The sequence below is a fragment of the Symsagittifera roscoffensis genome, chromosome 3 (assembly GCF_963678635.1).
Source record: "Symsagittifera roscoffensis chromosome 3, txSymRosc1.1, whole genome shotgun sequence".
Classification (NCBI taxonomy): domain Eukaryota; kingdom Metazoa; phylum Xenacoelomorpha; order Acoela; family Convolutidae; genus Symsagittifera; species Symsagittifera roscoffensis.
In genome coordinates, this window is record NC_087064.1 from 23,143,664 (window position 1) to 23,170,105 (window position 26,442).

Below are 26,442 nucleotides of genomic sequence, written 5' to 3' on the forward strand. Positions count from 1 at the left end.
GTATTTTTATTAAAATTGTATATGTAACTCAATCCAAATCTTTTTTATCTTTCTTCTTATTCTTGACTAGTACCGTGTTTTTATAAATTCTAGAATAATCATCCGGATACTATAATGATAGTCTTTTTCATTTTCTGAATTTGCAAAACAACTTGATAATTTTTTTTTTTAAAATGTCTTCGAAATATTTAATCTTATTATTTAAATATTATTATTTCTAAGTAAGACCTTTTCAATTTGAAAAAGTGGCATATGCAGCATCAATTTTATTTTCAATTCACCTGCAGTCAATGACCACAAAAAATGTACATAAATTCTAACAGGAAAAAGCAATTTTGAAATTTTCACAAATTTTTTTTGATGGAAACAGCAAGCATCAATACCAACTGGCAACAGCATGGAGTCCAAAGTATTTGATGAACTGTTGCACATAGAGATAATGATAAGAATAGTCAAATTATCAGAAGAAAATTATGGTTTATTGTGGAGAATCATTGACCGTGCAGATAAACGCAATCAATACAAGAATGATAGAAAATGACATGCTGCTGGTGGAGCTGAAGACGGTAAATGAGCAAAGTTTGAGTGACAGGTATTGTTTATTTGAAGGATGATTGATCAATCTGTAAAAGTTACAAACTTTCAGTTGTTTTGATTTGAAAAATCATATTGCTAAATCAAAATTATAAACTAAGAGAAGTGAAGCAATTGTGTAATCAGATGAACAGTCTGTAGCCTTTTTTTTAAGTTCAAGATTTAGTTAGTTGATAACGTTTTTTGTGCTAATGGCTTATAATGCTTGCGATTTTTGTCTTTGAAATAAAAAGCAAGTCGGTTTGCATCCAGGCTCAAAACTTTATTTCCTTAAAGCAAAATTTCCAAATATACTCAGTACAAAAAATCATAACAATTTTCATATTAGTAACTGAAACATGTCTTTGTTAGTCGCTCCAGCTTACGATAAAGCAACGTAATTGACATTTATCGAAATGCACTGAAACTACAAAATGGAACGTACATCATTTCGGAAATTCCTGTAGCTAACTTGGTGTGAGAGCCTTGTTTAGTGTGAAACAGCTGTCATCACAATGGAATCCAGAGAGTCAGGTAAAATTTTGATGACAGGGTATGACTTTTTATCTTACAATTTCAACCAACTAACGGTTTTTCGAAAAGATTTTTAGTTAATAGAGAAGACAAATATCGATGCAAAAATGAAAGGATATATCATGAGGCTTTTTGTTTTGACCCTACTAGTAATCAGAGCGTGAGAACGAAAGTTTGGTTCACCTCAAACAATTATTGAATGAACGGTCGAACTCTTAATAAAACAATCAGTTGTAGATGTTTAAACATATAGTTGGTTCTAAAAGCCACCGGATATAGAGAGGCAAAAGCGTGATCAGGGAAACAATCAAAACATCAGATTTATGTTTAAAAAACTCAAAGTTTATTTGTTGAGCAAATTGTTATTCTATGATAAAAATTGATAGCGCTCCACATTTTTGAATGGAAAGCTGTTTTAAAACCAGTTTTACATTAACTACAATTTATTGAGAAAAAATGACCAATTTTTAGTATCAAAGTAACCAGTTATTTTATTGTATAATCCTTAAAAGGAAAAAGCAAAAAATTTGGATGTTCAAACCATAACCCCAAAATCGTATCAATTTTTGAGTTTATTTCCATAACTTGTTTAGTTTCTGTTCCAGCTTCCCCGATTGAGCTTGCCCCTTTTTGAATAAATGCTTTACTTAAAAGTCGCAATTATGTTTCCAACTGCTTTATTCGATATTCACTCTGTTTTGTCGTATATATTCACACATAAACAACAGTTTTATCCCTGTTTTTAGGTTCGCTTTGATAGATAGTTTCAAAACATTTGTTTGCACAACAAAGTTAATAAGACGTACTAAGCGTTTTCTAGAAGCCTTGAAAATTGTTCTCTTCTTTTAATATAAAAAGTGGTACATGCGAATTTTAGAAAAGGCTGTAGCAAATTTAATTGGAATTTTTGGCTTTCAGCCGTGTTCTCACTTTTCAAGATCTTTAGCAGCTTCAACTTTTTAGCTCTTTCAAACTTTTCTGTAATAACAACTTTTTCTCATAGAACTAAGAAGTTTTTTTTCAGTCTCCTGTAGACATGGAAAATGTAAATGTCGGAATTTTTAAGCAAGTATTCAGTGTTTCATAATTTTTCCATGTCTTTTACCTTCGTTTGGCCTAATTTTGCAAAAAATTGTTCACCGCTGCCAACAATTAAGCTACGCAGCCAAAATATTGTGCTTTCCTTTATACCACATAGTTTGGTTGCATTAGGTTCAATGGGTTGCAATTAATAAGTATATATATTTGTCAGTTTACATGTAAACAAGCCAATACCCCCAAATTTTAGAAGGGAAATCATGCACCAAGCGAAACTTAATTCCATTCCCGTTTCCAAAGGTTGTCCAAAAAATGACCAATTGTAACTCCTCTTAAAACATGTGTGCCCAGAAAAGTAGGAGATATAATCCTTTTGGGGGTGAAAAATGGTCATTGCAACGGCACACTGAAAAAAGGGGGTTTAATAGTGGTCTTTTTCCTAGCCACTTCTAATTACTATTTGGCAACGTTACAGCCTCGTATCGTTTTGAGTTTTGTTCTCCAATCAATATGCTTCTGACTCTAAAGGTTGCATTACATCCAATCGTACTTGCCAGCTAGGAAGGCTGGGTTTTACATCTGCATTGGCATTATGGACTTTTGTCTTGGGAGAATGACCAGGGTTGGAGGCTCCACTGTTGAAATCGCATGTGGTAACTGCACATCAAGAAAAATTTTACTGTTCTTCCACTTTACTTTTTCTTGCGTAACCGCTTCTGTTTACCTCCCTTTTTTGATTTTTTTTAATTTCTTTCAAATGATTATAGTGATTCTTCTGCTTTTTTTTATTTATTCGTCTGCAATCACAAAAAATATTCCGTGAAAGTTTCTTTTGTCTGTGTGTTGTCTATGTTGTCTATTTTAAATTGATTTGAATTTTGGTTGTTTGTCGACTTGAACAAATCGGGTTTTAGAGCTAAACGTTAGACTTTGTTCCAAAGTGTTTTCTTTCAAAGTATTTTTTTTTGGTCTTACTTGGCAATCTTGCAAAATATCCGGCATCAGTTCAAGTTTTGTTGAGATTTTTCATAAGATTTCTTAGGTTGTCAGCTGAAATAGCAAAATATTTCCTTTGCGAAGGCTCATACACGCAATTTATCAAAAACGAAAACTTACGACCACCTGAGAAAAAAGTTTATTTGATCACCTATCATTCCAGTTCGAAGATGTCTAGCCCGTTTTTTCTGGTTTTTTCCAATTTATTTTGACACTGCTTCTTTTCTGGTTGTGTTGGTCTTTATTGATCATTCCGACTTCTTGAGATTGTTATGAAGTTATGCTAGTTCTATCAATTCACAGTTCTTAACACAAATTTCTAGATGATTTTAATATCTAACTTAATTTTTTTGTCATAATCAAGAATTGCAGCGCAGCCAAAATACGCCATCAATTGTTCATCAAAGAGTTTGCTTCTGATTTTGCTTCTTGATTTGGTAAGGTTATAGCCTTGTATCATTTTGAGCTTTGTTTTCAATCAAAGTAAAATAATTAAATGCTTCTCACTCCAAAGGTCGCATTACATCCAACGGTACTTGCCATCAAGGATGGCTGGGTTTCTACGTCTACATTGTCGTTGTGACTTTTGTCGTGGGAGAATGGCTAGGGTTGGATATTTTGCTGTTGAAATCGCATATGGTAACTGCGCATTAAGAAAAATTCCCCTTTACTTAATTTTGCCTAACCACTTCTGTTTACCTCCCTTTTTTTCATTTTTTGATTTCCTTCAAATTGTTATGGTGAACCGTATTCTCTTTTTTACTTTTTCGTCTTCATTGTCAAAAATTGTTTCGGTAAAATTTTTGGTTTTTCATTTCAAGTTGACTCCAATTTTTTTATTTGTCAATTTGAATGAATTAGGTTTTAAACCTTAACGTTATACTTTGTTCTAAATTATTTTCTATCGAAGTATTTTTTTTGTCTTATTTGACAATCGTGCCTTTTATTTGGCATCAGTTCATGTTTTGTTAAGATTTTTTTCAAAAAAATTTCTTCCGTAGTTAGTTGCATTTGCATAAACTTTGCTTTGCGAAATCTCATACTTGCAATCTATCAAGAACGAGCCATTACGGCCACGTGAGAAAAAGAAGTGTATTTGATCACCCTAGCCTTTGTTGATCGAAAAGCTATGATCCCAGTTCGATGATGTCTAGCCCATTTTTTTTGGGTTCTCTCCCATTTATTTTGAAAGTGCTTTTTGAATGGTTGTGTTGGTTTTTCGATCAGTCCGAATTGTTGAGATTTACAAGAAGTTTGGCTTGTTCTGAAATTTCTCAGAACACGAATTTTTACTGAGTTTGACGGTAAACTTGATAATTGTTACTATGATGTTCACCGAATTGTTTGTTTCTGGTTTTGCATCTTCATTCGGTAACGTTACAGCCTCGTACCGTTTTAAACTTTTTTTCTCCAATCATTGGAAAATATTTAAATGCTTCTGACTCTAAAGGTCGCATTACACCGAACGGTACTTGCCAGCAAGGACGGCTGGGTTTCTACGTCTGCATCGGCGCGTGAATTTTGTCTTGGGAGTGGCTAGGGTTGGAGGTTCCACTGTTGAAATCGCATACAGTAACTGCACATCAAGAATAATTGTACTGTTCTTCCCCTTTACTTATTTTTGCATAACCGCTTCTGTTTAACTCGCTTTTTTTGAGTTTTTTTTTCATTTTTGGATTTCCTTTAAATTATTTTAGCGAAATTGTTTTTTAATTTTCGTCTGCAATGACAAAACTATTCCATTAAAATTTCTTTTGTCTGTGTGTTGTCCATTTTTTTTTCGATTGACTCCAATTCTTTTGTTTGTCGACTTGAACGAATCGGGTTTTAGACCTGCATGTTATACTTTGTTCTAAAGTGTCTTCTTTCGAAGTATGTTTTTTGTCTTACTTGGCGATCTTGCAATTTATCCGGCAACAATTCATGTTTTGCTAAGAGTTTTTAAATAAGATTTCTGATTGGTCAGGTATTTTTTGTTAGCTCTTTTCATTTCAGTAGGCCATTTTTGGCTGTTTTATGCCTCTCAATTTTACTTGCCTACTCTGTTTCTCTATGATTTGTTGTTTTAGCGTCTGTTCCCAGATATTACCGAAAAAACCGATGTCTTTTCTCTTTTAATAAGTTTCTTATCTTAAATTCATTTCTTCTCCCAAATCAAAAACTTTGACTTATTTTGATTTTGTTTTCAATTCTCATGCAAACTTGTTGGTTTCTGTTGGTTTTGATTCTCTTGCAAATAGGTTGCCTCATCCCGCCAAGTACTTGTCTTAAGAGCAGTTAACAACAGCATCTGAGTTATACTTGTAAAAGCTGCTTTCAACAATAGCTCCCAGCTTTGAAATTAACGTTTGCCTATTTTATTTCAGGGCAGCTGCTAATTTTTGCTCAAAGATACTTTTTTTATGTGCTCTATTGTTTCGCCAAATTAAAAGTATCTACCCAAATTAAAAACAAAAATCTTGATGAAGGAAAATTTTCTTGCATCGCAATTAATTACATAAGCAGAATCAATTTTATGATGATTGTCGTCATCGATCGCTATAATGAGTTATCAGCCCAATCTTTTCAATCCCCTGTTTCTTCAGGCCAGTAAAATTGTTCATATGCTGATTGGAAACTTTTGTTATCAAACTCAAATTGTTCACAAGTTTCAAGTTTCATTGATCAAGTTGAGCTTTTCCTTCATGAATGCTTGACTTACCACTATTTGATTTGTCAGGTACTTTTTTGTTAGTTCCTTTTCAATCAGTAAGCCGTTTTCAAATAGAAGTTTTTTTGTCAACCCAGAGTTTCAAGAGATTCTTTTGAAGCTTCAGTCATTTGCCTTTTTTGTGTTTTTTTTAACCCAGCTTTTTGTCATTTTCATGTCTCTCAGTTTTGTTTGCCCATCTTGTATTTCTTTGATATATATTTTTAAAGCCTGGTCTCAGATATTACCCAAGAAACGGCGTTTTTCCTGTTTCAAAATGTGCGTCTGTGTTAGTTCGCGCTCTCGATGAACCGTCAGAGCTTGGAGTTTTTTCCCGCCTCATGCTTGAATTCTAATTGGAACTGCCCTAGTTTTCTAGTTACCTAGCAATTAATTTTTCCGGTCCCTAAAATTATGCAGCCATTTTGAAACTCAGTGATGATCTAGAACTATTAAAAAAAATTCCTCCTTAATAAACTCTTTAGTATATCTTTAGAAAAAAGCAACCAGAATTTTCCTGTGTAAAAATTCCTGAAAAAAAGCGTGAAATATACAATTAAAAAAGTTCACCCTTGATTGCTGAAAAATTCAGTTTTCTTTTTTTTCAGTGTTTTGATGGCACAGGCAAAATTCAATTGACGAATTTTCCCGTGCCAGCAAAACATTCAGAAAAAAAGAAAATTGAATTTTTCAGCAATCAAGGGTGAACTTTTTTTAATTGTATATTTCACGCTTTTTTTTCAGGAATTTTTTACACAGGAAAATTCTGGTTGCTTTTTTCTAAAGATATACTCTATTCCACTTAAAGAAATTTGGTTTTTAAGGTGCGTTTTTTTTCATTGTTGGAGCATCACAGACTAAGTGCTTGTTGGGGCTTATTTCACAGTTCAATTTTACTGACAAGTGTATACAAAGATTTCGCTGTTTTTTGTTCGAAACCTTCAAAAAGCTTCGGTATAACCCTATTTTTTCCACTACTGCCCGCAATTTTGAACCTCTTACTTTACGACCAGCTTCCTTAAGGCTGAAGAGAATTGTTTTCAACCATTCCAGGTGTTCTACATATTTTTTTACTAACGGTGTCCATGTCATATAGCTAGACCAATGCATAATCTTTTGATATTCCTGTGAGTGTTAACTCCATTAAAGTTGGGAAATCTTCGGGCGCTGTTCCAAATACAACTGATAGTCGTTTCCATTTCTGGAGATTTTTTTCGTTGAAAGCTGTATTTTCTTAATGTTTCTATCCAGAGCCATTGGAAAGTATCACGAGGAGAGCCCATATGGTTGATATCTTCTATAATTCTAGGTAAGGCCAATTCTAAATAGCCAACAAATGGTCTGTAGAATATTTCTTTATTCTTCACCAGTATAGACCAGTATAGATGGCGCTGCTCAGTTTGTTTGGGTTGGCCCAAGTCTTCCAATTTTTTTCCTAATTTTCAAAACCTTCTTCGTGGCTTTATTTTCTTTCAAAGCTGAAGAACAACTAAGCCCGCAGAAGTTTTTCTGCTTCGGCGTTTACTTTGATCTTGGGTTTTCTTATCGGAAAAACCCAGGATGGCTGATCTGCAAGAAAATCTTTGGCTATGTCCCTCAAACATTGTCTGTAATCGCTTCTTTTATTCGGGTAATTGCTCAACACCATTTGACATTGCGTGCTACCTAGCTGCAAAAGTAAAGGATGCTTAGGCCAAGAAATTTTTAACAGAAATCTGATTTCTCAAATTGGCATAATGAGCCCTTTCTGGTAATTTTCTGGTAATTTTTAATGGCTTCATCTCCTAAATTGAGAATTTACCGAACATTTTTGCTTTCGGCTACGCCTATCAGTGACGCAGCTACCGCTGAATCTGTTATATTTTTGAATTCTTCTATCTCTTCAAATAGAATTTTGACAATTTTCCTGCTATTGAGGACAATTTCGATCAGATTTTTTTTATATCCGAGAAAATTTTTATCAGTTTGATCTGCTGAAACTGCTGAAAAACTATGAGTCCCGTCTGCTGTTTAAGCTGATAAAGGTAACACTATCTGGCTAATTGTAAGGCAATTTCGACCCATTTTAAAAACGGTTTCTTGTTCATACTGAAATCGAAACCCAACGGGCAAAACAAACAGTTTTCTGCTCTTATCAAAAAATCTTGGGTGATTTTTTATAATTTCGTCTCATTTACATTTTAAGGATGTCCACAGTGCTCATTTTGACATCGCTGCGTTGTAAGCCGCTATTGATTTAAATTTATTCGTTTTTATGTTTCCCGGATTTCGTTTCTTGAGTGAAATTCTATTTCCACCGTCTGACCTAAATTTTTGTCGAATTGTAGTTCAAAATTTATTTTTTTTTGGTTTTGTTACCTGGGCGCGTTCTTTTAGCGGTGGTGATTTCAGTCCCTTTCTCCCGGGCAATTTTGTTCAATGTCAGTAGAGCTCCAACACGTGGAGCGGTTTCGACGGTTCTTTGTCCAACGAAATTTTCCTCCCTACATTGCTGCTTCTCCGACCGTTAGTGCCCTGGGATATTTTTTCCTCATGCACCGAAATTTGTTGATTAGGTCTCTTTTTTGAGTCTCCAAGGGTATCTCTTTAGTCCTTTGTCTGGCTGTTGCCCATGATGTTTGTTCTTTCTCTACCACAGCGTTCAGTACAAGTGATCGCTCTAAAGCGTTCAGTATATGTCCCATGTTCCTGAGTTCAAGTTTGACTTTCTTGTGATTAATTGTTTATTGTTTCAAGGAAAGCTCGATGCGCTAGGTGATTTTATATCCTGGGACTTTTGAGGCATTCTTTCAGAGCCAATTGCAACAAAACACTCAAAACTTGGTCAATTTTTCACCTGCTAGCTGACCGCCGAAGAACAGTGGTTCTTCAATGTAATGGCTTTAAAAAATTCTAACGGTTTCATCAGAACTACTTTGTGTAGATTTTGGTAGTGTACAAAAAAATTCGATTGCTAACTTTTGCCGTCTTAACACGGAGTTTTGAAGCTGTTTATAAACTTCGTTTGAATGTACGGTACGTTTCCGGTTTTGCAGCTTTAATGGGATTAAAATGCTTTCGAAGTAGTTAGTACTGGTGAAAAGTTCTTATTATAACATTTCCAAGACTGAATTTTTTGAAAAAGCGGTAGCCCTACTTGACTACTACTCTTTAAAAAAATTATTCATTGAATCCGGTCAATGAAAATTATTTTCTGTATTTTGCCTGCTGAAAACAACCTGATTATGTTTAAAAGCTCCATCCAGGTACAATTTATCCGTTTAGAGGTCTGAAATATACCACTTTCAATAAAAACGCGGTGGTAAAATGTATACCTTCTGGAAACGCAATATTGCCTCAATTACTCTGATTTTACAATTTGAAGAATAAACACAAACCGAACTCCTTCAAAAACTCCTAATTGACGGCCTTTCCTTCTTTCTTCCCAAATTTGATATTTTCCGGCGTAATAGTGTTTTTTATTCAAGTTTGTGTTGTATCACATGTGGTGCGGAGCTCCGCTTCTTCTCTTTCTAGGTTTTACCTTATTTTTTTTGTTTTTCTTCGATTTTTTCGATTTCGGTTTAAGTTTTGTTGGTTTAGTTTCCGAATTTTTTCCAATGTACAGTTACATCGCTTACGACAATTCCATTAACAGAGGGATGCACGCTTCAAAAAAATCTTACTTCATCATCAAACATGAAATAACAGTTTCTTTTATATAAAAGTTTTCGTCTAAAATGTTCATCTTTCTTACTTGCAAACTTATTATTCAAATGTCTGGTATGCTTGACTAGAATTAACTTCTACCGAGACATACGAAAATTTAAATGTTGGTAGACTTAGTTATTTAACTTTTCATTTTTTCGACTAATGTTGTTCAAATTTGTGTTGTATCACAACTGGTGCGGAGCTCCGCTTCGCCTCTTTCTAGGTTTCATCTTAATTTTTTTGTTTTTCTTTGATCTTTTTTTGTGCGTTTTTCGTAATCGTGTTTTTTTTTCTCGTCAGCTTATGATCAACTTGAATTTTTTTAAACTTTTGCTATTTTCAAAAACTGCATTTTTTTCAAGAATGTTTTCATCCACTTTACCATTAAAAGGTTACAAAAGAAACTGTTTTTTTTGCTCACCACTACATAGGAATCAAAAGCTTTATGCAATCTTTGAAACCTTGTTATTTAAGTAGTCGTAAAGTTTTCTTTTTATAGGTTAACTAGCGACAAGATGTAAATTAAAAGTTGGTTGTAGCAATGCTACGTCTTTGTTTTTGAAACGTTTTAATTTGGATCAACCTCAGAAAACTTCAACCATGTGTGTCGCTCTTATGTGCACAGTTTTCAGAATCACTCAGCGTTTTTGCAATCTCAATTTCTGCATTGAAATACAATTCCAAGATATGGTTGCATCAAAATTTTGTCGATCAATGAAAACAATCGATCTTTTTGCTTTGACAATGATGTTTTTGATAAAAAGTTGTTATGGATATCATCTTTGATAGTTTTTTTGTTTTTATGTGCTCGTTGCTTAATTTTCTTTTGTTTCAAAAGTCTACATTTTTTGCATTTATAACCTCGGTGATCTTTTGACTAGTCTTCACATAAATTTCAACATCATTGGTTTTTTTGTTATCACTTGACATTATTGAAATTAAATTTTTTTAAAACGGAATGGGTTTTACTTGTAATTCATCCTGCATACTATCTAAAACAATGTGAATTTACAATAGACAGTGCAAATAATGTCAGGTGCAAAAAAAGTAGAAGTTAATGCTTCCGGCGTTGATTTCAGAATGATCAAGAAGAAAACTGGACGTGAGAATGTTTTCCGAGCTGGTTCATTTTTGACTGGTTGTCATGAATGTTTTTAATCACTAAAAACAACTTGCAGTACATGGCAGAAAAAATTTGAAATCCATTCCAAAACTTTTTGATTTTGCTTGAAATGTTCTTGTTTACCATTCCTATAAATGTGACATGAAAAACATAATTTAATTGACTCCTTTCAAGGCGTTTGCTTTCGTTTTTTTAATGTTCAGTGTTGTTGTCAGTTCAGAGAAGTGATTAATTATGAAAGAGTTAGGTTCAACTAGGTTAAGTACCAGCCTTGGACTTTTTCAGAAAGGAATGGAGTCTGCGTTTCCCTATAAGTTCTTGTCTGTGATATTTTTGCTTTCAAGACTTCCTGTGCTAAGCTTATCTGATCGTTAGGTGCTTGTAAAGTGTCGACATTCTTCTGATGCACAGAATTATTTCATTTATATTCACTTTGCAGGTTTTTTTCTCAAGTTTGTTTTTGCTGAAAAACCCGTGTAATAGCGTTTCTATAAAAGAGTTTTAAACAAGGTTTGTAGTTTTCTATCTTGCTTCCTTATTTTTCTGTTTACGCTCAAAACGTTGAAAATACGATAAACCTCGGAAATCTTCAATCAGATAGGTCGCTCTTTTTTTCACAATTTTCAGAATTTTTCAGCTTTTTTAAAATCTCGAGTGCCACATTTGATTTTTGATTTCAAGATGTGTTCGCATCAAAATTTTATATTCAATTCGAAACACTCATTATTTTGCTTTTGAGAATGTTGTTTCTGATAATCGTTTTTATGGAACTAGCCTCCGATAATTTTTTTACGTGTTTTTTTTTTAAAATGGCTACGGTTTCTGTATTTACATTATCTGTGATGTTTTTGCGAATTTGATAAAAAAAAACCTTCCGCTAAAACTCGTCATCAAAATACTCTTTGATATCATTGGTCATTAATGAAAATAAGTGTTCTTTTTTAAGCAAACTGCTATTGCCCGTAACTCATCTTGTATTCTACCTAAATCATTGTGAATTTAAATTGGACGAATCAAAGTAAGATGGCCAGCAAAAACATAAGCTTTTAATTCTGTTTTTGACTCAATGGAGTGATAAATTATGAAAAAGTTGGGTTAAAATAGATCAAGTACTATCCTTGACTTTTTTAGAAATGAACATTTCTCTACAGTTTGATGTATGCGATAGCCTGTGGTAATTTTATTTAGTCGTTTTGCTTCGAATTCGACGAAAATTTTCTGACACTTATATTGGCTTCATTCATCATTACTTTGCAAGTGATTCTTCTCGAGATTTTCGGTTAGACTCAAAAAGACTTGCAGTAGCGTTTCTGATATTAAAACTATATTAAAGTCTGTAAACTTTTATCAATTCGCCATTTTTATTTTTGTTCTCAAGCAATAGTCTCGCTGTAATTTTGAACCGTTCTTAAAATGACGAAATGTTCTTCATAACTGGAGAATTTTGTTTTTCATAACAGTTGTTATGGAAATCGCGTTCGATATATTTATTGTTTTTATGTGTTTCGTTGCTTTTGTTTTTGTTTCAAAAAGCTTCAATATTTGCAAACTCACTCTCGGTGATCATTTTGCAAATTTTTAAATAGTTTTCACTGAAGGTCATCATCAATGATTCTTTTTAAAATCCTTGGTCATTTTTGAAAGTAAGTAATTTGTTTTGAACCAAATTGCTTTTGCCTGTAACTACAAAAATACATCGTGCATTGTTTGCATCGTGCATACTACAAAAATCAATGTAGTTTGATATATTAAATTCAACAGAGCAATATAAGGCCTGCACAAAAATCGAAAATATTGCCACGAGTATTGAATTTAGAACGATCAAGAACAGTACTGGTCCCGAGAGTTTTTCTGGGAGATCAAATTTTAACAAGTTGTCGTGAAGCCTATATATCAGTGAAAAGAAATTGCTGCAGCTAGTCAAAGAGTAAAACATAAAACAATAAAGTCCAAAGTTTTGACAGCTATATCGTTTTGCTTGAAAATTCTAAGCATTCGGTTCAACTTGGGATCAGATGGGTAAATAATTTGCTTTTAGGCTTAAAATTTCCTCTTTTTCTACCATAATGTATAACAGTCAAATTGTGATTTTTTGGCAATCAAAACTATTATGTTAATCTTCCTTACTTTTTGATTCTCCAAATTGACTTTTTTATCTCGTCCCGAGTGTCCACGCCCGTATACCGTATCATGAAACTTTTGTGTTGAGTTGTTATTGCATTCTACTCACAAACGCGCAAGTAGTCTTCTTTTTTTCTTCTTCGTCCAAATTTAATGACTGTGTTATCAATATCCAGAATTCTTTAAATATAATTCCCGCCATCCTGGATACTTTAAGTTTCACAAAAATTTTTTAAATCAAGATATGCGCTGCTCAGCTCTGTTTCTGTTTATTTGTTTTATGTTTTTGTCGTGAAAAACTTTATTTAGTTCACTCCTAACCAGACATTGCTTTCATGTTTGTTATGTTCAGTGTGGTTGCCAGTTCACAGAAATATTAAAAAATGAAACAGATTGGTGTAAATAGGTCAAGTTTTCAAAATTATTGTTTTCAAAAGGGTTTTGAAATTGTGTTTCCTTACAATTTGATGTCTGTGATAATCTTGCTATCAAAAACTTCCTGTGTTAAATTTATCAAGTCGTTAGGGGCTTGGATTGTGACAACAATTTTCGAATGCCAAGATTTGCTTCATTCATCATTACTTTGCAAGTGTTCCCTCTTGAAATTCTTTTGTTTGACTCGAAAACACGCGCAGTGGCTTTATTGTTCTCGAGTCTGTAACAATTTTTTTGGTTTCTGTCGTAGAATCTATGACATTTTTTTCATTTCTTTCATTGTTCCATTTTTTCTGTACTCAACATTGCTACGTCTTATTTTTTAAAACATTCATAGTATGACAAACTTTGGAAGCCTTCAACCTAGTGGGTGGCTCTTCTCTACCAGGTTGACAGAAGTGATAAATGATGAAACACTTTTGATTAACTAAGTCTTGTTTTGAATTTGACACTTTTCAGAAATTGGAATTTGCATTTCCCTACAGATTGATGTCTGTAATAGTGTTGCTAAGAAATACCTATTTTGGTAGAGTGGTCTAGACGTTGGGTGCTTGGTTTGTGATGATAAACTTCTGATATCTAGAATTGGTTCATCAGCCAATACTTTGCCGTTTCCTCTCGATATTCTTTTGTTTGACTCAAAAAGACGTGCTGTAGCATTTTTGTCTTAGAATCTGTAGCAACTTTTGCTCATTTCAATCATTGCTCTATTTTTTTCTGCTTTCAAGCAATGCTTCTTCTTAACTTTTAAAACGTTTTTCATATGATAAACCGCGGAAACCTTCAACCAAGTGGGCTGCTCTTCTCTGCACACTTTCTAGCATTTTTGCATCTTTCGGAGTTTTTGTAGTCATGGGTACCGTATTTGAAATGTGATTTCAAAATGAGGTCGCATCAAAGTTTTATTGATAATTTAAAACATTCAACCCTTAATTTTGGCGAGTGTTTTTGTTGATAAATTATTGGGACCGTTTTCGATTATTTTTTCAAATGTTTTTTGTTGCTAATTTTCCCTTTCTTTTTAAATGGCTACAATTTAGGCAATTACCTTCTCGGTGATTTTTTTGCGAATCTTTTATAGTTTTTCACTGAATTTTCATCATCTTTGATTCCGTTTACAATCATTTGTCATTATTGAATGTAGGTAATAATGGTTTTTTATGAATCAAATTGCTATTCTCTGTAACACAACTTGCATACTACCTAAATCAATGTGAATTTAATTTCGAGGTTGCAAATTAAGCTCCGCTGCAGAACTAGTTTGGAGCTTTTGCTTCTGACAATAAATTTACAATGATCAAGAAGAGTACTGGACCCGGGAATCTTTTTTGGGGGATCCATTTTTGATCCATTTTTTCTGGGAGATACATCAATTCTGCTCTATTGCTGTTTACCTATCCTCTAATTTATGAAACAGTTTGGTTCAATTGTGTCAATTTTCGACCTTCACCATTTTCAGAAAGGAATAGAATTTGCGTTTCCATACAGTTTGATTTCTGTAACAGTCATGCTAAGAAAAACCTATTTTGGTAAAGTTATCTAGTCGATATGGCTTGGATTTTGACGTCAAACTTCTGATATCTAGAAATGCTTCATTCGTCATTACTTTGCACGTGTTCCCTCTCGAGATTTTTTCGTTTGACTCGAAAAGACATGATGTAAAAGTTTTGAAAAATGTTTAAGCATTCCTATCGTTCCATTTTTTTCTGTGCTCAAGCAAAGCCAACTCCAACTTTTCAATTGTTCTTAATATGACAAGCCTCGGAAACTTTCAACCAAGTGAGTCGCCTTTCTCTCTAAAGTTTCTTGAATTTTTCAGCGTTTTTTCATATCGTTTATTAACTTTCAAGTTTCAAGATTTGGTCGCATTAAAATTTTCAATATCAATGATAACACTTGTTCCCTAAGTTTTGGGAAGTTTTTTTTATTAAAAACTTTTATGGAAATAGCGTTCACTAATTTCTTTATTTCTTTCGTTGCTAAATTTTCTTTTCTTGTCAAATGGCTACAACTTCTGCAATTACATTGTCGGTGATCCTTTCGCCAAGTTTTAGTTATTTTTTAGCGAAATCTCTTCACCGTTGATTCCATTTTTATCCTTCGTCATGATTGAAAGTAAGTAATTTTTTCTAAACCAAATTGCGATTACCGGTAACTCATCTTGCATACTAACTAAATAAATGAGAAGTTTATTTCAAAAGTGCAAATTAAGGTCGCCTGCAAAAAATGAAACCGTTATCTCTGGCATTGGCTTTAGAGTGATCAAGAAGATTACTGGACTCGGAAAGGTTTAGTGGGTAGGGTAGTCTAGTTTTGACAGTGCCATTAGTTTCCAAATTTTGAACAATTTGATCATCTTAACTTCCGTTAATTTTTTTTTGCGCGGCCTAATCTGTTTTTTTTTGCTATTGTTCCGACTTTCGATACGAAAGTGAAGGAATATTTGTGCTCGGGGTGGGCTTTTTTCTTCAGACAAATTACGACTTTTTAACTAGCCATTTTTGCCAAATTTTTTTACATCATATGAAAAATATTGTTGTCCTAAGGTTAAAAGTGGAAAGATATTTCACCTGTGATCATTTTTCGTAAAGTCATGGCGGTTTGAAGATCGCCATTTTGGCCAATTAGGGACAATTAACGCGCGATATCGTCAAGTTTTTCAGTATAAATCTGAATCGAAATTGTAATTCAGACAGACAAGTTTCTACAGTTCAATTTTTTTGGTTTTCAAATGGTTTTTTAAGATGCTTGGTGTTTCATTGCGTAAAAAGTATGGGTATTGTAAAATTCCCAGATTTAATGGGGTACTGTAAATGGGTACTGTCATTAGTTGATTTGAGAGTCCTTAGGATGAGTGGCTGCTTAGCTTTTATGGCTTAAAACGGTTTACATGGCTTAACTTTACATAGCTTACAAGGCTTAAATCTGTGTAAAGTACGTGGGTACTGTCATTAATAGATTTGATGTTCAGTTGGACGAGTAGCTGCATAGCTTACATGGCTCAAAAAGGCTTACATGGTTTACATCTAGGTACATTAATTGGTTATTGTCATTAGTTGACTTGATATTCTGTTGGATGAGTGGCTTTGTAGATTACATGGCTCAAAACTGCTTTCATGGCTTAAATCTGCATTGCTTACCAGGCTTAAATCTGGGTACAGAAAATGGATGCTGTCTTTAAATGATTTAATATTCCCTTGGATGAGTAGCTGCATAGCTACACGGCTCAAAAAGGCTTACATGGCTTCAATCTGCATCTGCATAGCTTACATGGCTTAAATCTGGGTACAGTCAATATGTACTGTCATTAGTTGAATTTATATTCAGTTGAAGGGTAGTTGCATAGCTTACATGGCTCAAAACGGTTTAGATGGCTTAAATCTGCATAGCTTACATGGCTTAAGCCTGGGTACAGTAAAAGGGTACTGTCATTAGTTGATTTGATATTCCGTTGAATGAGTAGATGCATAGCTTACTTGGTCCAAAACGGCTTACATGGCTTAAATCTGCATAGCTTACATGGCTTAAATCTAGGTACACTAAATAGGTATTGTCATTAGTTGATTTGATATTCTTTTGGATGAGTGTTTGCGTATATTACATGGCTCAAAACGACTCACATGGCCTAAATTTGCATTGCTTACATGGCTTAAATCTGGGTACAGAAAATGGATGCTGTCATTAGTTGATTTAATATTCCGTTGGATGAGTAGCTACATAGCTTACTTGGCTCAAAACGGCTTACATGTCTTAAATCTGCATAGCTTAAATGGCTTAAATCTGAGTACAGTAAATGGGTACTGCCATTAGTTGATTTTATATTCAGTTGAAGGGTAGCTGCATAACTTATATGGCTCAAAACTGCTTACATGGCTTAAATCTAGGTACACTAAATGGGTTTTGTCATTAGTGTACTTGATATTCTGTTGGATGAGTGGCTGCGTAGATTACATGGCTCAAAACGGCTTACATGGCTTAAATTTGCATTGCTTACATGGCCTAAAACTGCATTGCTTACATGGCTTAAATCTGGGTACAGTAAATGGGTACTGCCACTGGTTGATTTGATATTCCGTTGTATGAGTAGTTGCATAACTTACATGGCTCAAAACAGCTTACATGGCTTAAATCTGCATTGCTTACATAGCTTAAATCTGGGCGTAGTAAATGGATACTGTCATTAGTTGATTTGATGTTCCGTTGGATCTAAACGCTATTATCGATGGCGAAGGTTGTTAAACGATGGGGAAGATCAAGAATTTTTGTGGAAAAACTTTTTGGCTAGGTATGTTTTATTTGATCTTCGGACACTCTGGCCGATCGCCCGTTGAGAGAGTTTAGATACCAGTCTGTCAAATGGTTATCTGGAGAGGGCAACTGATTTGTGGAGATAATGAGTGCTTACAGTTTGGTTGAAAAACTGTAAAAAAAAAACATTTCCTTGAGCAGAAAAATATTAATTTTATATAAGTTACCAAAGTACTTTTTCAAGGTAACCCGTATCAAATACATAGGACCTAATTTAAATATATTTTGAAAAGGATCTTTTTTCTAGTTGCTTCATGTGGTTGTTTTTTGTTGCAGCGCTAAAGCTAGTGTAATCGCTGCTGGAAGACAAGTTTTTTTTCGTCAACGATAATCAAAAAAAACCTGATGATTTGGGAAATACTATTTGATAGATATCGGTGATAGGCTCCGCTTAGATTTTCCACTATTAACATATAATTTCATGTCTGGTAGTAAAATGATTTACAACATTTTTTAATATGTTCTCAAATCTGCAAAAAGAAGAGCACTTAAAATGAATAAAGGAAGATTTTACTGCTTGAAATTTATGTTAAGCAATTGATTCTATCTGTTTATTGTTCCGACTTTCGATACGAAAGTAACGGAATATTTGTGCTCGGGGTGAGTTTTTTTTCTTCAGACAAATTTCGACTTTTTAACTAGCCATTTTTGACGGGATTTTTTTTTATATCGTTCGAAAGGTATTGTTGTCCTGAGCTTAAATTTGAAAAGATATTTCACCTGTGATCTTTTTTCGTAAAGTTATGGGGGTTTAAAGATTGGAGGTTTGGCCAATTTGGGACAATTAACGCGCGATATATTTCGCACTTTAACTGCGTAAGCGGAGATTTAATCCGTCTTAAAATCGTTCCAATTTGTTGAAAGAAACTTATTTGCCATTATTGATGTGTTACAAGGAGCGAAATCTATCTTTTTGTACCTTATATGGCGTGTGGTGGGATGATTTTGATATTCAGAAGAAAATTTTCGTTTTGTTTTTTTTTACATTCAATTTTTTAATGTGATTACTGCTCCATAAACATTAAAAGGCAGTCGGAACATTCAGGGCTTCGCCCTGGTACGAGCAGTCTTGTTTGGTCTTTCCCGTGAGTAAAATAGCTGACTGGAGGATGATTTCAACAAGACTGCTCGATTCAAGGCGAAGCCCTGAATGTTCCGACTGCCTTCTAAGTTTTACGGAGCAGTAATAACCTTAAAAAATTAAAAGAAAAAAAATGATTTTTTTTCTTCTAAAATTTGAAACTTTTTATGAAAATCATCCCCCCATACGCCATATAAAGTACAAAAGGAAAGATTTCGCTTGTTGTAACAAATCAAATCAATTATGGCAAATAAGCTTCTTTCAACCAATTTGGAACGATTTCTCAGACGGATTAAATCTCGTCTTACGCGTTAATAGCGCGATATCTATCGCGCGTTAATTGTCCCAAATATGCCAAAATGGCAATCTTCAAACTCCGATAACTTTGCGAAAATTTATCACAGGTAAAATATCTTTTCAAATTTGAGCTCAAGATAACAATAGCTTTCGAATGATATAAAAAAATTCTGTAAAAAAAAGGCTAGTTAAAAAGTCGAAATTTGTCTGAAGAAAAAAAATAACCCACCCCGAGGACAAATATTCCGTTACTTTCGTATCGAATGTCGGAACAATAACTCAACACGACAATTTTCAAAAAGTAGGATAATTAAAACCCATTTGGAAAACAAAACTCCTGCTGGATATATTGGACACTGTTGGATCTATTGTGCTCTAATGAGATTTGTCCTTTCCTCTCAAATTTAAAGTCTCTCATTCAGAAAAAAAGACAGCCCTTTTTCCTAAGATAACGAAGTTTTTATACATATCAGTTGTGATTTTGAAATGAAAAGTACGCACATAATTAAAACACAATTACACGGTTTGTTTTCTGAAAACGCAACAACTGTTTCAACAAATATTTATAATAAATTAACCAATTTTTAATTTGCTCTAAAAATTCCAGAAGCCTTTTCTCAATAAGGAAGAATGAAAATTTAAAAGACGAGACCGTAAAGTTGATGCGCTATTTGATGACTATTTTTGAATACAACGTTCAAGTTAGTAAATTTGAGCGATACCGAGCTAAACTTGAATCTGATTCAGTTTTTCTTCAGATGCTGTCATCTTACCACGAACAAAAAAAAATAGTGTCGTCGAATTTTTGAAAAACTTTTCTCTCGTTTTGGCATAAAATTCGGTGTATCGTACCAAATAAAAAAGAAAAACTTTTCGTCAAAAAAAATGCTTATCATACAATTTCCATATATGGAAAATGTGTGATTAGCATTTTTTTGATGGCGACGATAAAAATTTTTCAGAGTATTTTTGAAATTGTCCCCAAAATTTTTTTTGTTTTTTACAACCGCAAATTGATTTTCGTACTCAAGCATTTTTTGAAAAAAAAAATTTGCCTGCAAAATTTATTTTTTTTGTGTGTATAACGTAGTCCTGGATATATTAATATTGAATTTTTTTCTTTTCTCTCCATAACTTTTCTCTCCATAGCTTGAAACTCCTCTTTTTTTTGTATGACATGTTTTTGGATGCCTTGATCAATGTCTGGCAATTTAAAAATTCAAATTTTAGAAATAATAATCTTTGAAAATGTTTGCCAAAATTTAAAAGTTCGTTACTTTCGTTATATTATTTGTGTGAGACAGAACTTAAACATCGCAGGCTGTTTCCAATACATTTTTAATGCGAGACGGCCAAACCTTTGGTTACTACGTTTGAGTAACCAAGGTGTATGTCATTTGTGTTTGGTTACGAACACAACCAAAAAATTTTGAGAATTTAAAATGTAAAAAATCAGTATTTTTGGTTTATGGAAAAATGCTAGTCATACAATTTCCATATATGAAAAAATACTAATCATAGACCTTTCATGCAATTTTCTGTACTTATGGAATTGCATGAAAAAAGTATGATTAGTATTTTTCCATATATGAAAATTGTATGACTAGCATTTTTGGTCAACCCGGGAAAATCTATGCTACTTGCTATTCTTGTTTCGGTTTTTAGTATGCTGATTTTTCAAAGCTACTGCAATAATTTGCGTAATTGTTCTATGAATCATTTTACCTCCCGTGTCAAGGTTAAGATTTTACGACCAGAGTGACGTGACTGAAATTGGATATTTTCAGACTGCAGCGACAAAAATTTGGTATTTCCAGACTCTGCGGACCAAGGCAATGTCCGCAACCGGCTCGACCGAAAAAAATTAACTGCGACCGGCGCGACCTAATGAAAGTTAACCGCGACCGGCGCGAGTGACGAAAAATTAACCGCGAAGGGCGCGATCGAAGAAAATTTAATGGAAATCGGCGCGATAGAAGAAGAGTTAACAGAAATCGGGGAAAAGCGACTGGAAAAAATTTTTTCGAAAGAGTTAGACGCAGTCAAAAGAGATTAGCTTTAAAAACTAGATATTTAGCCAGAAGAGGTTTTCAATCAAAATTTTCAGGTATCTCTGACAAGACTTCGATTGCTCATTGATCATTTCTGCGCAATTCATGCTTGCAGTTGAGTGGATAAGATATCCGAGCTCTAAACAGCTCATTTCGCTTCATGTTCACGCTTACAAAAGTTATGTTTGTTTTAGTTAACGTTGATTGTAATTTCAGACGTACTGGAACTTAATTTGAAATCAAAGTTCAAATAATAGAAAAAAAACTAAAGATTCGCACGAATTGCACCCTTCAAAAATTGAGTTTTCCCTGTCCCACGGAAAATGATGTTTCGTTCTGTCTGCAGAAACGCTGTGGCGACAACTGTCGTTTAATGATTAATTTTGGAGACTTCAGCACTCGTTGCTAAATTAGTCTGTTCTCCGTTCTGCCGGGTTGGAGAAATTGAAATTATTTTCACATAAGACGTTCCTTTCGATACTAAACAGCAAAGTTGTGACAACTGGAACCATTTTAGTCCCTAAAGTTGACAGTTTGAAACAAACCAAAGTTTTGGCTTCTGATATTTTATTTTCTTTTTAAAATCCAGTCGCTTCTGTTTTATTTTCGACTCAGTTTAGGGGTGGCAGTTCAGTTATGATTCTTTTTCACAGAGAGAAAATTAACAGACAGCTCATTCAATCTGTGTTCATTTTCCGTCTCCTGTCCAACAAAGTTTAACAGCATTTTTTGATCCATTTCAGACGTTTTAGCTGAAAACTGAAAGAAATCTGACAACTGTGAACACATCAGTGCCGTCAATTTACCGTTCGTTTTGGTTATATATTTCTACTTATGTTTTTAATTTATTCAAACTCAAACTTTTTCATTTCCAAAAAAAAGCTTTTAACATAACCACACAGTAGCCTGCTTCTTTTATGATGTGAAAATTATTTACTGCTTCAATTTTTGAACGAAAGGAAGAAAATAAGTTCTGTTTTTCTTGCAGATAAAAGTTTTGCTTTTTCGCATCAGATCGTTTTTTGTAGGTTTTTCGCCGTCCTGAAGATATAGATAGATAGACGGCATCTGTTCAGCAGCGATAATTCAACTTATGGGAAGTTTAAAAGTTACAGATTGCATTATTTATTGAGCGTTCAATTTCCAGTTTTCTATGCACAGCGCGTAGGTAACATGATAGCGCCGGCTCGAAAACATATAACTTGCGGATTTTTATCAAAAGTAATTGCTACACATGATGAATTAATAAGCATATTTAAAGCAGCTCAGTTTCTTCAATGAGAATAAATTTTGAAAGCAAAAAATGAAAACTTTCGGCGTCTGTTGATTTTTCCCCTAAAACCATGACCCCATGAAATGACTAAATAATGAACCCGCAACACTTCACTTATGGCTTTGGGCCTGGTAGGATCCGATAGTTACTCCGACTCATACACAAAGTGACTATAAGGATTCTATGGTGTAGAGTGTTTTTTTTTGCCGATTATAGAAAAATTTTTTCCGACCTCAAAGAATTTTGTTTTCCACTTTTGCTTCTCCGTTTATTAATTGCTTTTCTTAGGCTTCTGTAGTCTAAGCATTCGGAACTCCTTGCTCTGCCACCTTCGATCTGTTTTTTTTTTCGTTTCAATTCGCTTCAAAGGTCAATTTTTAGACTCAAAGGGACTCTTCATCAAAGTTTGCAGAATTCTATGGGGACGAAATACGTCTTTGATTAGTTTTGAGATCAAATTCCTTCAAGTTATTGGATTTCTATTTTGAAATTATAAAAGTCGCCTTTGTTTGAAACCATTAAACATTGGCTATTTTTAATTGCTCCTTGCTTTGGGTTTTATGTCTTTTTCGTACCAGTTTTCTGAGGCCGTTTCAGATTGCCGTCAAGAACTGACCATAAAGGAATGAAAACAGATCATAAAACACTATTCAGCTGTTTCGATTCCGAATTCAGAAGTGGTTGATAAAAAAGAAAGGTGAACAATAAAACTTTACGAGCCCTAAACAGAGATTAATGAATCAGAATGTTTGGACAATTCAGCTTACCCTATGTAATGACTGTTGAATTTCAAATCAGGGCTGGACTAGTTTATATTACACTATAATAGTCTCATTCAAATGCATATTGCTACCAGTTATATTCAGACAGGCTATTCAAATTTATTCAGTTTCTGCTTTTTTTATCTGATGCGGACTCACAGTTACATGCGATGTCATCCATCATCTTTTCAAGTAATCATTTTCAATTTTTAAAGCTTACTTCACGATCAAAAAATCTGGGTCAATTTAACAATGTCTTCCCTAAAGCGGGGGAGCGTGTTTAACTCTGATTATAAGTTGCAATTGTTAGCCAATAATCGAGTTGTTATAATCGAGTTGTTTATCATAATCGAGTTGTTACCAGCGGCAATGAACAATTTCGACCGTAATTAAAAGTTTGGGCAAAAGATCTGTACTTAGTCTGTAAATTTCTTTCATAAGAGGTGGGAGGTGCTAAGTTGAACCAAAATTCTTTCAGTCTCTTGTTGTTCTGAACACATTTAATTGGGGAGGAACTTTGCATTCGGGTGGGTTTTAGTTTCAGTTTTAGAATTTCAGTCATGATTCGAATCTCAAAATACTTTCAAAATTTTGTTCCTGTATTATCTCAGTTTTTTTTCTTGTGTAAATTTAGTTTTTGAAAATTTCTTAACGCCATTTTGGGAATCGAAAACTTCAAAAGTTCAAAAAATTTCTGCAAAATTTTTTTTGAAATTTGTTTTGGATTTTTAATGATTTTGTTTTGTTTTTGGGCCATTTTTCTGCAAGAACCGTTGTCTAATAAGCCTGTTTTACTTTTATTTTCGAAATTAACTGATTTTTAGTATTTCGTTCAGATCTTTTCACCACACCACGCAGAAAACAAACGACCCCAATTTGGCTTTTTTAAAGCTGGTGGGAAGATACACTATTTGAGCTATTAACCAGCTCTTTGCTAGATAGACATGCAGTTTCAGCGCAAAGCGCATGAAGTGGCTAAGCACCCATCCGATGTCTTATTAGTGACCATCCAATTGCAAACTGTTACATTCCAGAAATTTGCTTTTTTTTCTGGTATGTTTCATGTCTGAAAATGACTCCAGTTTTTCCCTTCAGCAACGCTGGCTACGCACAAACAACAAAAACGGACGGACCAGCTCTCAATATGAGTGTTGATCACGTCCAACCCCGGCAGATGATAGTTTCAGGTTTATACTTTTACAGATGTGGATTAAAAGGGGGACGCCTAAACAGCCTCAGGAAATCAACCCTCGCGGCAATACTTCAGGTGCTCTGTTTGGTACTTTTTGTAGGCCGACTATGCTTGAACTTTGACAAAGTATTGTGTTTCAAGTGGTTTGAGGGAACAGCGAAAACCAATGTAAAAAACCAATGTAGCTCACCTAATAAATTGTCGTCATTTTTTAAAAAGTTTTTGAAATAATAGCCCTCTTTTTTGAGAAAACCCTAGGTCAATCTTGCTGCAAAGTATGATAACATCTCATAAGGCATTTCGCTCGGAAAGTCTTGACAATAGGAGTTATTTTTATACTAAGATAAAAACTTAAGTTAAAAAGACTGACTCTTATTTCCTGTTATGGTGCCTCTCTTTTTTAGTTCAATCATCACTTTTTTCTGTTTCATGGTCATCGTTACGTCTTGTATATCAAATATCTAACATTCCCCAGTCTGGGTGGAACTGAATGTTCAACAAACAATGAACTTATTTTTGCGTCTCTACTGCTTCGTGTAATCAACACTATTGGCAAAACACATTCATCCAAACTACTTGGATACTTGAATTTGAAGGAAATGCTTTGTGAATGAGCGAAGGTAGATAACAGTTTTTAGTTTTGAACCATCAGTTTTTTCGTACTGCTGTTACTCTTTCAATGTTCTCAATGTTCTTCATCTGTCCTGTGGCTTGCCCATTGTCCTCCTGAGTGGTATCGGCATCTGTTTCGATCCAAATTTGTCTTGAATTTTTTTTTTCATTAGTTATTGTCCTTATTTCATCTCTGTACTCCACTGATGGGGTGTAATTTTTCGTCATAAATGAAACTTTCCTGTTAGTATACGGTAAAAAAGACGATTTTCATTCGCTATTTGCTGATTCGCATCCACTTGCTGAGCGTCTACTATTTCTGCGCTACTACTCTCCCCCTCTGAGCTGTCACTAACATTCTGATATTCGTTATCAGGGTATTTTATTCAATTAGTCTCTATATCTATATTTTTTGCTCTCATCTGAGTCATAGGTATGCAGAACTCAGAATCAAAATTGCAGCTGCATAAAAAAAATGATCTGTTTTGACCTTGCTATAAATATATTACGTCATAAAAACTAACACAACATTAACATTCAAGGTTACTGCTAGCGTAGCATCACATACCCCGCCTGGCAGGAAAAAAGTTTAATGTATAATTATCATTTTTCATCATAACAATGAGTGTTTTAACCTCAGTTTCTAAGCTCAATTGCAAAATTTTTTTTCTATCTTATTTGTATCTAGTTGCCTTTAATCCTCTTCCAATTGTATTTCCCAACGCGGTTTCCACGATTTCCCTGTATTAAAATCGACACACCAACTTTTTGTTGGAAGAGATGAAATTTCCACAAGTCGTTCACATCGAGTTTTAAAGTTTTCACGGTAAGCTGTTAACGCAGCTTTGAGTAGACTTACGTCTGATATGTTTTCATCTGACACTTCCTTCGAGTGTTTGACAGGTTCTCTGAAATCTATCGGCTCTTTTCTCTTTGTTTGATGCGAGTTTCTTTTAATACCCGTGTCCTCGGTTTTTGAGTAGTCGGGCTCGCTTGATGGCGAAACAAATTTGTCGTTTCTTTCCTCGCACAACGGCTGGTGTTTTCTCTCGATCTCAACCGCCACTCTCTGCACCACTGGTTAGCACCTTGTCCTCTAGCTCATCTTTTTCTCACGGTGAGAGGTTCTGCTTTTGAAGGTATTAGCAATCATTTCTGGTTTTTTTTATCTGATCACCTTTCGTAATTTCTTTCTCATTTCTTAGCCACTTCTTTGTGCGTTTTCGGTCCCAGCATCGATTTCGGCTTTCCGTGTTCCGTTTTGCTCTTTTAATCGCAAAGTTCAAGCTGCCCCCTACTTTTCTTCGACGTCATGTTTGTCGAACTTGCCTGGAACCTCTCATTGGGAAAATCCATACCGTCCTGCTAAAGTTGCACTCGAAGTGGTTGTTTTTCTCTCTCGCTTTTCTCGCTTTTTTGCAGTCTCTCTTGTGCAGTAATTTTTTGAAACTTATTCCCTAGTTCAGCTTTAGGTCTGTTGCTTGGCCCTTGTGATGGCTCCTTTGGCAGATTCTTATCAGCTATCAGCGTGTCGCTTTTGCAATAAACTGCTTCCCCAGTCGTCCTGATGGTCGAACCTGTTTCCGACGTGACCATCCTTTAGAACGGATAGTAAGAAATTTTGCACATTTTCTGTTTTCGTTCTTTCTGAGCAGAGTCTTTTTCGAC

At 34.3% G+C, this 26,442-nt stretch overlaps 4 protein-coding genes across 6 annotated transcripts in view; 1 reads left to right on the forward strand and 3 right to left on the reverse strand.

Annotated features, from left to right (window-relative positions):
• Nucleotides 1-26,442, reverse strand: part of LOC134841892 (dnaJ homolog subfamily B member 6-like) — a 463,167-nt gene that overhangs the window by 286,301 nt on the left and 150,424 nt on the right. The window contains exon 1 of one of the 2 annotated variants that reach the window (XM_063857958.1): nucleotides 5,255-5,266. The exons of the other annotated variant lie outside the window; for it this stretch is intronic. The gene's annotated coding sequence lies outside the window, so the exon portion shown is untranslated. Of the gene's footprint in view, nucleotides 1-5,254; nucleotides 5,267-26,442 lie in introns of those variants that run through there. 2 annotated transcript variants of the gene reach the window in all.
• Nucleotides 1-26,442, reverse strand: part of LOC134841887 (E3 ubiquitin-protein ligase NEDD4-like) — a 378,569-nt gene that overhangs the window by 201,702 nt on the left and 150,425 nt on the right. The window lies entirely within an intron of this gene.
• Nucleotides 1-26,442, forward strand: part of LOC134841889 (leucine-rich repeat-containing protein 45-like) — a 449,626-nt gene that overhangs the window by 146,413 nt on the left and 276,771 nt on the right. The window lies entirely within an intron of this gene.
• The window catches only part of LOC134841891 (endophilin-A-like), a 259,814-nt gene that overhangs the window by 82,947 nt on the left and 150,425 nt on the right, over nucleotides 1-26,442 (reverse strand). The gene's annotated exons all lie outside the window — the stretch shown is intronic.